General features: G+C 40.6%; 2 non-coding genes and 4 pseudogenes across 2 annotated transcripts; all 6 read left to right on the top strand.

Annotated features, from left to right (window-relative positions):
- The first annotated feature begins 4,009 nt into the window (after window positions 1–4,009).
- Window positions 4,010–4,128, top strand: LOC116372879 (uncharacterized; annotated as a pseudogene).
- Window positions 4,129–4,370: 242 nt separating this feature from the next.
- Window positions 4,371–4,489, top strand: LOC116372824 (5S ribosomal RNA). The gene has a single exon (XR_004209414.1). It is a non-coding gene; the product is annotated as a 5S ribosomal RNA (ribosomal RNA).
- A 242-nt stretch (window positions 4,490–4,731) lies between these two features.
- On the top strand, window positions 4,732–4,850 carry LOC116372832 (5S ribosomal RNA). Its single transcript, XR_004209422.1, has one exon. It is a non-coding gene; the product is annotated as a 5S ribosomal RNA (ribosomal RNA).
- A 242-nt stretch (window positions 4,851–5,092) lies between these two features.
- On the top strand, window positions 5,093–5,212 carry LOC116372900 (uncharacterized; annotated as a pseudogene).
- A 243-nt stretch (window positions 5,213–5,455) lies between these two features.
- LOC116372898 (uncharacterized) lies at window positions 5,456–5,575 on the top strand (annotated as a pseudogene).
- A 231-nt stretch (window positions 5,576–5,806) lies between these two features.
- Window positions 5,807–5,925, top strand: LOC116372864 (uncharacterized; annotated as a pseudogene).
- Window positions 5,926–10,000: the final 4,075 nt, after the last annotated feature.

Raw genomic sequence — 10,000 nt, 5'->3', positions numbered from 1 at the left:
GTGTTTGATCCCTGTACTGGCCATAAGGTACATTCTGAGTGTCAAAATTGAAAGTCACATGCGTGTGCATCGTCAAGGGTGCCACTGGGTTTATTTTATTGGCTTCCCGAAATGATTAAGTTGGGAGAGTGTTAGACTGAAGATCTAAAGGTCCGTGTTCCGATCCTAGGTTTCGGCATTAGTTGTTGTTCGTACTTCATGCTTTGCTTTGGCTTCAAGGAAACTATCCACAGCTTTTTTTGTGGGCCTCAATTGTGTGTGCTACGCTGCTCCTCTGAAAGTAAGTAATGTCTTGCTTTTTCATCTGACATTTTGACATCAGTGTTACATGAAAGTTGCTTGTCATTGTTACATGACAGTAGGTGTCCGTAAGACAAGGCTGCATGAAGTGTGAACTAGAGTTTTCTTGGATCCATAAAACAATGTGATTTTGGAGCATGCGGGCATCAATCCCACTACCTCACGCATGCAAAGCATTTGAGCTACTTGCCCAGCCGTTTGGACTTTCCGAAAGAAGCAACCTAGAGGGTCCAGTCTTGTCAGGCTATGCTGTTGGTGGACTTGTTAGTTTATGCGCCAGCACTTGCAGAGGCTCGGTGCATCTCAACAATTGTTCACAATAGCAAGTGGGTGGTTAGCTCAGTTGGTTAGAGTGTGGTGCAAATAAAGCCAAAGTCATCGGTTCTATCCCCGTACTAGCTATCATGTACATTTTGAGTGTCAAAATTGTGAGTCACATGCATGTGAATTGTCAAGGGTGCCACGTAATTAAGGTTAGTGAATTGCTGAAATAGCTCAGTTGGGAGAGTGTCAGACTCAAGATCTAAAGGTCCATGGTTTGATCCTGGGTATTTGTATTTGTTCTTTCTTTATGCTCTTGCTTCAAGGAAACTATCCACAGCTTTGTTTGTGGGCCTCAATGGTGTGTGCTACGCTGCTCCTCTGAAAGTAAGTAATGTCTTGCTTTTTCATCTGACATTTTGACATCAGTGTTACATGAAAGTTGCTTGTCATTGTTACATGACAGTAGGTTGCCGTAAGACAAGGCTGCATGAAGTTTGAACTGGAACCTTCTTGGATCCACAAAAAAAAAATATTTTGGGGGAATGAGGGCATCGATCCCACTACCTATAGCATGCTAAGCAAACACAAAACCAATTGTTCAAATTCCCCAGCTGTTTGGAATTGCCACAAGGAGCAACCAAGAGTGTCCAGTCTTGTAAGGGAATACCTCCCTGAAATGGACAAAAATTAATGGCAAATCATTGGCATTGGACAAACCATATACACGATGTCCAATACCACCCAAATCGGCGTTGATTCATGCAAAATTGATTGCAAATGCCATATGGCAAGTGCCAGTTGTAACACCTCAAAAATCCAACAGGTGGCGATTGCGCTCCACCGGGGTGTTTCATATTGGAAATGCAACCCAAGTCAACATCCAAAAGCAAAATTTTGAAAAAATGACGCGTCCTTTGTTAGAATCTAGCGCGCTCCCGTCCTTTGGCGAGCGAAATCATTCGGGTCACGCGTAAATACAGGCACTCTATTGCGCGCGCCGGACACTTTTTCCATGAAGCACCAGTTGACTTCGGTTTATCTGTTAGCTCTGATCTTTGTTTTACACGATTAAAGCATCCTAATGCTCGATTCTGCACTTAGTTTGACCAGTTTAGTCGACATATAATATGTAATTTTGACGTTTTGATGCGCAAGAGTGCGGGACCAGAAGTAATTTTGGGTGCATTTCAGCTGAAGCTGTAAGCATATGCTAATACAGAAACACACAACTTGAAACCAAACGATGTATTGGGTAAGTATAACTCCTTCCTCGTCTTCTGATCGAAGAACATCAAAGGTAAGGGAAGACCCCCCTGAAATGGACAAAAATGAATGGCAAGTCATTGGCACCGGACAAACCATATACACATTGGTCAATACCACCCAATTGGACGTTTATTCGTACAAAGTTGATAGCAAATGTCATATGGCTATTGCCAGTTGTAACACTTCAAAAATCCAACAGGGGGTGAGTGCGCTCCACCGTGGTTTTTCATATTGGAAATGGACCTCAAGTCAACATCCAAAAGCAAAATTTTGAAAAAATTATATTTTTGTCAAAAATTATCACCCCTTAAAAAAGTGCTTTCTGGACCGTTTTTCAAAATTCTTTCCATTTTTGTGTCAATTACACATGTATAAGAAGTGTATCAACATACTTTTGTCCAATTTTATTATTTATTATTATTTTACGGGGTGATTATTATTTTTTATATTTTTTACATGCGCATAAGAAATATGTTTTGTCCATTTGCAATATGATTTCATATGAAGTCAAAAGTCCAAAATGTGAAATTTTAAAAACTTATCACCCTCGTAAAAAAGTTCTTTCTGGACCGTTTTTCGAAATTGTTTCGATTTTATGTCAATTCATCATGTGTAAGAACTATATGAATATACATTTGTAAAATTGTATTATCATAATTTTTTAAAACTTGTGCATAAGGAATATTATTTGTCCATTTGCAATATGATTTCATAGGAAGTCAAAAGTCAAAGTCAAAAGTCACTTTTTTTTAGGCCAAATACCATAAGAAATTTGACATGCTCAAAAATCCTGCAGAAATGCAAAATTGACTGGCCAGATGAACTCGGGATGGCCTGGCAGTGATAGTTGCTCCTTTCCATCGCTCATTGTGTTGACTTCATCATGTCCATTTTGTGATGTTTTTTCACTGTTGAATCATATTGCAAGTGTACGGGCATTTGCAATATGGTTCAATGGGCATTTACCATAAGAAATTTGACATGCTCAAAAATCCTGCAGAAATGCAAAATTGACTGGCCAGATGAACTCGGGATGGCCTGGCAGTGATAGTTGCTCCTTTCCATCACTCATTGTGTTGACTTCATCATGTCCATTTTGTGATGTTTTTTCACTGTTGAATCATATTGCAAGTGTACATGCATTGTTGTGCAACTGGTAACCCCCCCAAAAAATATGGTGATTTCATTATGTCCATTTGTTTATGTTTTCTTACTTTTGCAAAGTCACTGGGCATTTGCAATATGGTTCAATGGGCAGGTACCATCACGAATTTGTCATGCTATAAAAATCCTGCAGGAATGTGAAATTGACTGGCCTGATGAACACAGGATGGCCTGGCAGTGATAGTTGCTCCTTTCCATCGCTCATTGTGTTGACTTCATCATGTCCATTTTGTGATGTTTTTTCACTGTTGAATCATATTGCAAGTGTACGGGCATTTGCAATATGGTTCAATGGGCATTTACCATAAGAAATTTGACATGCTCAAAAATCCTGCAGGAATGTGAAATTGACTGGCCCGATGACCTCGGGATGGCCTGGCAGTGATAGTTGCTCCTTTCCATCACTCATTGTGTTGACTTCATCATGTCCATTTTGTGATGTTTTTTCACTGTTGAATCATATTGCAAGTGTACATGCATTGTTGTGCAACTGGTAACCCAAAAATAAAATATGGTGATTTCATTATGTCCATTTGTTTATGTTTTCTTACTTTTGCAAAGTCACTGGGCATTTGCAATATGGTTCAATGGGCAGGTACCATCACGAATTTGTCATGCTATAAAAATCCTGCAGGAATGTGAAATTGACTGGCCTGATGAACACAGGATGGCCTGGCAGTGATAGTTGCTCCTTTCCATCGCTCATTGTGTTGACTTCATCATGTCCATTTTGTGATGTTTTTTCACTGTTGAATCATATTGCAAGTGTACGGGCATTTGCAATATGGTTCAATGGGCAGGTACCATCACGAATTTGTCATGCTATAAAAATCCTGCAGGAATGTGAAATTGACTGGCCCGATGAACTCGGGATGGCTGGGCAGTGATTCTGGTTAATCTCAGTCGCTCGTTAGGGTTGATTTCAGAATGTCACTTTGGTGATGGTACCTCACATGCAACAGCTGTTAATCAGACTCACTTTCACTTAACATAGTGCACCAAGAGATAGTTTCTCGCTTACGACCACACCGGCTTGAGTACGCCTGATCTCGTCTGATCTCGGAAGCTAAGCAGGGTCGGGCCTGGTTAGTACTTGGATGGGAGACCGCCTGGTAATAACAGGTGCTGTAAGCTTTTCGTCAACTCTTTGTCCGTTTTTTCCCACAAGGCTGAAATATGTGCCCTTGCTTTGAAATAAGTAAGCAAGGTTAGTTGGTATTTCATCCAACAATCTGTGCTACAAATTATTTCTACAGTATATGCAATTTCTTCCACTTTTTGAGTGACACAAAGATGCTTATCTAAATGGTGAAAATGCAACAGCTGTTAATCAGACTCACTTTCACTTAACATAGTGCACCAAGAGATAGTTTCTCGCTTACGACCACACCGGCCTGAGTACGCCTGATCTCTTCTGATCTCGGAAGCTAAGCAGGGTCGGGCCTGGTTAGTACTTGGATGGGAGACCGCCTGGGAATACCAGGTGCTGTAAGCTTTTCGTCAACTCTTTGTCTGTTTTTTCCCACAAGGCTGAAATATGTGCCCTTGCTTTGAAATAAGTAAGCAAGGTTAGTTTGTATTTCATCCAACAATCTGTGCTACAAATTATTTCTACAGTATATGCAATTTGTTCCACTTTTTGAGTGACACAAAGATGCTTATCTAAATGGTGAAAATGCAACAGCTGTTAATCAGACTCACTTTCACTTTACATAGTGCACCAAGATATATTTTCTCGCTTACGACCACACCAGCCTGAGTACACCTGATCTCGTCTGATCTCGGAAGCTAAGCAGGGTCGGGCCTGGTTAGTACTTGGATGGGAGACCGCCTGGGAATACCAGGTGCTGTGAACCTTTTCGTCAACTCTTTGTCCGTTTTTTCCCACAAGGCTGAAATATGTGCCCGCGCTTTGAAATAAGTAAGCAAGGTTAGTTTGTATTTCATCCAACAATCTGTGCTACAAATTATGGCTACAGTATATGCAATTTCTTCCACTTTTTGAGTGACACAAAGATGCTTATCTAAATGGTGAAAATGCAACAGCTGTTAATCAGACTCACTTTCACTTACATAGTGCACCAAGAGATAGTTTCTCGCTTACGACCACACCGGCCTGAGTACGCCTGATCTCGTCTGATCTCGGAAGCTAAGCAGGGTCGGGCCTGGTTAGTACATTGGATGGGAGACTGCCTGGGAATACCAGGTGCTGTAAGCTTTTCGTCAACTCTTTGTCCGTTTTTTTCCCACAAGGCTGAAATATGTGCCCTTGCTTTGAAATAAGTAAGCAAGGTTAGTTTGTATTTCATCCAACAATCTCTGCTACAAATTATTTCTACAGTATATGCAATTTGTTCCACTTTTTGAGTGACACAAAGATGCTTATCTAAATGGTGAAAATGCAACAGCTGTTAATCAGACTCACTTTCACTTTACATAGTGCACCAAGATATATTTTCTCGCTTACGACCACACCAGCCTGAGTACGCCTGATCTCGTCTGATCTCAGAAGCTAAGCAGGGTCAGGGCCTGGTTAGTACTTGGATGGGAGACAGCCTGGGAATACCAGGTGCTGTAAACTCTTTGTCCGTTTTTTCCCACAAGGCTGAAATATGTGCCCTCGCTTTGAAATAAGTAAGCAAGGTTAGTTTGTATTTCATCCAACAATCTGTGCTACAAATTATGGCTACAGTATATGCAATTTCTTCCACTTTTTGAGTGACACAAAGATGCTTATCTAAATGGTGAAAATGCAACAGCTGTTAATCAGACTCACTTTCACTTTACATAGTGCACCAAGAGATAGTTTCTCTCTTATGACCACACCGGCCTGAGTACGCCTGATCTCATCTGATCTCGGAAGTTAAGCAGGGTCGGTCCTGATTAGTACTTGGATGGGAGACTGCCTGGGAATACCAGGTGCTGTAAGCTTTTTGTCAACTCTTTGTCCGTTTTTTCCCACAAGGCTGAAATGTGTGCCCTTGCTTTGAAATAACTAAGCAAGGTTAGTTTGTATTTCATCCAACAATCTGTATTTGTTCTTTCTTTATGCTCTGGCTTCAAGGAAACTATCCACAACTTTGTTTGTGGTCCTCAATGGTGTGTGCTACGCTGCTCCTCTGAAAGTAAGTAATGTCTTGCTTTTTCATCTGACATTTTGACATCAGTGTTACATGAAAGTTGCTTGTCATTGTTACATGACAGTAGGTTGTCGTAAGACAAGGGTGCATGAAGTGTGAACTGGAGCTTTCTTGGATCCACAAAATAAAATGTTTTTGGAGAATGCGGGCATCGATCCCACTACCTCTCGCATGCTAAGCAAGTACCATTTGAGCTAATTCCCCAGCTGTTTGGACTTGCCACAAGGAGCAATCAAGAGTGTCCAGTCTTGTCAGGCTATGCTGTTGGTGGACTTGTTAGTTTACGAGCCAGCACTTGCAGAGGCTCGGTGCATCTCAAAAACTGTGCTCCAATAGCCAGTGCCTGGTTAGATCAGTTGGTTAGAAAGTGGTGCTAATAACTCCAAGGTGATGTGTTTGATCCCTGTACTGGCCATAAGGTACATTCTGAGTGTCAAAATTGAAAGTCACATGCGTGTGCATCGTCAAGGGTGCCACTGGGTTTATTTTATTGGCTTCCCGAAATGATTAAGTTGGGAGAGTGTTAGACTGAAGATCTAAAGGTCCGTGTTCCGATCCTAGGTTTCGGCATTAGTTGTTGTTCGTACTTCATGCTTTGCTTTGGCTTCAAGGAAACTATCCACAGCTTTTTTTGTGGGCCTCAATTGTGTGTGCTACGCTGCTCCTCTGAAAGTAAGTAATGTCTTGCTTTTTCATCTGACATTTTGACATCAGTGTTACATGAAAGTTGCTTGTCATTGTTACATGACAGTAGGTGTCCGTAAGACAAGGCTGCATGAAGTGTGAACTAGAGTTTTCTTGGATCCATAAAACAATGTGATTTTGGAGCATGCGGGCATCAATCCCACTACCTCACGCATGCAAAGCATTTGAGCTACTTGCCCAGCCGTTTGGACTTTCCGAAAGAAGCAACCTAGAGGGTCCAGTCTTGTCAGGCTATGCTGTTGGTGGACTTGTTAGTTTATGCGCCAGCACTTGCAGAGGCTCGGTGCATCTCAACAATTGTTCACAATAGCAAGTGGGTGGTTAGCTCAGTTGGTTAGAGTGTGGTGCAAATAAAGCCAAAGTCATCGGTTCTATCCCCGTACTAGCTATCATGTACATTTTGAGTGTCAAAATTGTGAGTCACATGCATGTGAATTGTCAAGGGTGCCACGTAATTAAGGTTAGTGAATTGCTGAAATAGCTCAGTTGGGAGAGTGTCAGACTCAAGATCTAAAGGTCCATGGTTTGATCCTGGGTATTTGTATTTGTTCTTTCTTTATGCTCTTGCTTCAAGGAAACTATCCACAGCTTTGTTTGTGGGCCTCAATGGTGTGTGCTACGCTGCTCCTCTGAAAGTAAGTAATGTCTTGCTTTTTCATCTGACATTTTGACATCAGTGTTACATGAAAGTTGCTTGTCATTGTTACATGACAGTAGGTTGCCGTAAGACAAGGCTGCATGAAGTTTGAACTGGAACCTTCTTGGATCCACAAAAAAAAAATATTTTGGGGGAATGAGGGCATCGATCCCACTACCTATAGCATGCTAAGCAAACACAAAACCAATTGTTCAAATTCCCCAGCTGTTTGGAATTGCCACAAGGAGCAACCAAGAGTGTCCAGTCTTGTAAGGGAATACCTCCCTGAAATGGACAAAAATTAATGGCAAATCATTGGCATTGGACAAACCATATACACGATGTCCAATACCACCCAAATCGGCGTTGATTCATGCAAAATTGATTGCAAATGCCATATGGCAAGTGCCAGTTGTAACACCTCAAAAATCCAACAGGTGGCGATTGCGCTCCACCGGGGTGTTTCATATTGGAAATGCAACCCAAGTCAACATCCAAAAGCAAAATTTTGAAAAAATGACGCGTCCTTTGTTAGAATCTAGCGCGCTCCCGTCCTTTGGCGAGCGAAATCATTCGGGTCACGCGTAAATACAGGCACTCTATTGCGCGCGCCGGACACTTTTTCCATGAAGCACCAGTTGACTTCGGTTTATCTGTTAGCTCTGATCTTTGTTTTACACGATTAAAGCATCCTAATGCTCGATTCTGCACTTAGTTTGACCAGTTTAGTCGACATATAATATGTAATTTTGACGTTTTGATGCGCAAGAGTGCGGGACCAGAAGTAATTTTGGGTGCATTTCAGCTGAAGCTGTAAGCATATGCTAATACAGAAACACACAACTTGAAACCAAACGATGTATTGGGTAAGTATAACTCCTTCCTCGTCTTCTGATCGAAGAACATCAAAGGTAAGGGAAGACCCCCCTGAAATGGACAAAAATGAATGGCAAGTCATTGGCACCGGACAAACCATATACACATTGGTCAATACCACCCAATTGGACGTTTATTCGTACAAAGTTGATAGCAAATGTCATATGGCTATTGCCAGTTGTAACACTTCAAAAATCCAACAGGGGGTGAGTGCGCTCCACCGTGGTTTTTCATATTGGAAATGGACCTCAAGTCAACATCCAAAAGCAAAATTTTGAAAAAATTATATTTTTGTCAAAAATTATCACCCCTTAAAAAAGTGCTTTCTGGACCGTTTTTCAAAATTCTTTCCATTTTTGTGTCAATTACACATGTATAAGAAGTGTATCAACATACTTTTGTCCAATTTTATTATTTATTATTATTTTACGGGGTGATTATTATTTTTTATATTTTTACATGCGCATAAGAAATATGTTTTGTCCATTTGCAATATGATTTCATATGAAGTCAAAAGTCCAAAATGTGAAATTTTAAAAACTTATCACCCTCGTAAAAAAGTTCTTTCTGGACCGTTTTTCGAAATTGTTTCGATTTTATGTCAATTCATCATGTGTAAGAACTATATGAATATACATTTGTAAAATTGTATTATCATAATTTTTTAAAACTTGTGCATAAGGAATATTATTTGTCCATTTGCAATATGATTTCATAGGAAGTCAAAAGTCAAAGTCAAAAGTCACTTTTTTTTAGGCCAAATACCATAAGAAATTTGACATGCTCAAAAATCCTGCAGAAATGCAAAATTGACTGGCCAGATGAACTCGGGATGGCCTGGCAGTGATAGTTGCTCCTTTCCATCGCTCATTGTGTTGACTTCATCATGTCCATTTTGTGATGTTTTTTCACTGTTGAATCATATTGCAAGTGTACGGGCATTTGCAATATGGTTCAATGGGCATTTACCATAAGAAATTTGACATGCTCAAAAATCCTGCAGAAATGCAAAATTGACTGGCCAGATGAACTCGGGATGGCCTGGCAGTGATAGTTGCTCCTTTCCATCACTCATTGTGTTGACTTCATCATGTCCATTTTGTGATGTTTTTTCACTGTTGAATCATATTGCAAGTGTACATGCATTGTTGTGCAACTGGTAACCCCCCCAAAAAATATGGTGATTTCATTATGTCCATTTGTTTATGTTTTCTTACTTTTGCAAAGTCACTGGGCATTTGCAATATGGTTCAATGGGCAGGTACCATCACGAATTTGTCATGCTATAAAAATCCTGCAGGAATGTGAAATTGACTGGCCTGATGAACACAGGATGGCCTGGCAGTGATAGTTGCTCCTTTCCATCGCTCATTGTGTTGACTTCATCATGTCCATTTTGTGATGTTTTTTCACTGTTGAATCATATTGCAAGTGTACGGGCATTTGCAATATGGTTCAATGGGCATTTACCATAAGAAATTTGACATGCTCAAAAATCCTGCAGGAATGTGAAATTGACTGGCCCGATGACCTCGGGATGGCCTGGCAGTGATAGTTGCTCCTTTCCATCACTCATTGTGTTGACTTCATCATGTCCATTTTGTGATGTTTTTTCACTGTTGAATCATATTGCAAGTGTACATGCATT

Source organism: Oncorhynchus kisutch, unplaced genomic scaffold (assembly GCF_002021735.2).
Source record: "Oncorhynchus kisutch isolate 150728-3 unplaced genomic scaffold, Okis_V2 scaffold3969, whole genome shotgun sequence".
Classification (NCBI taxonomy): domain Eukaryota; kingdom Metazoa; phylum Chordata; class Actinopteri; order Salmoniformes; family Salmonidae; genus Oncorhynchus; species Oncorhynchus kisutch.
The sequence above is the reverse complement of the archived record's forward strand: the minus strand, read 5'-3'. Positions and strand labels throughout refer to the sequence as shown.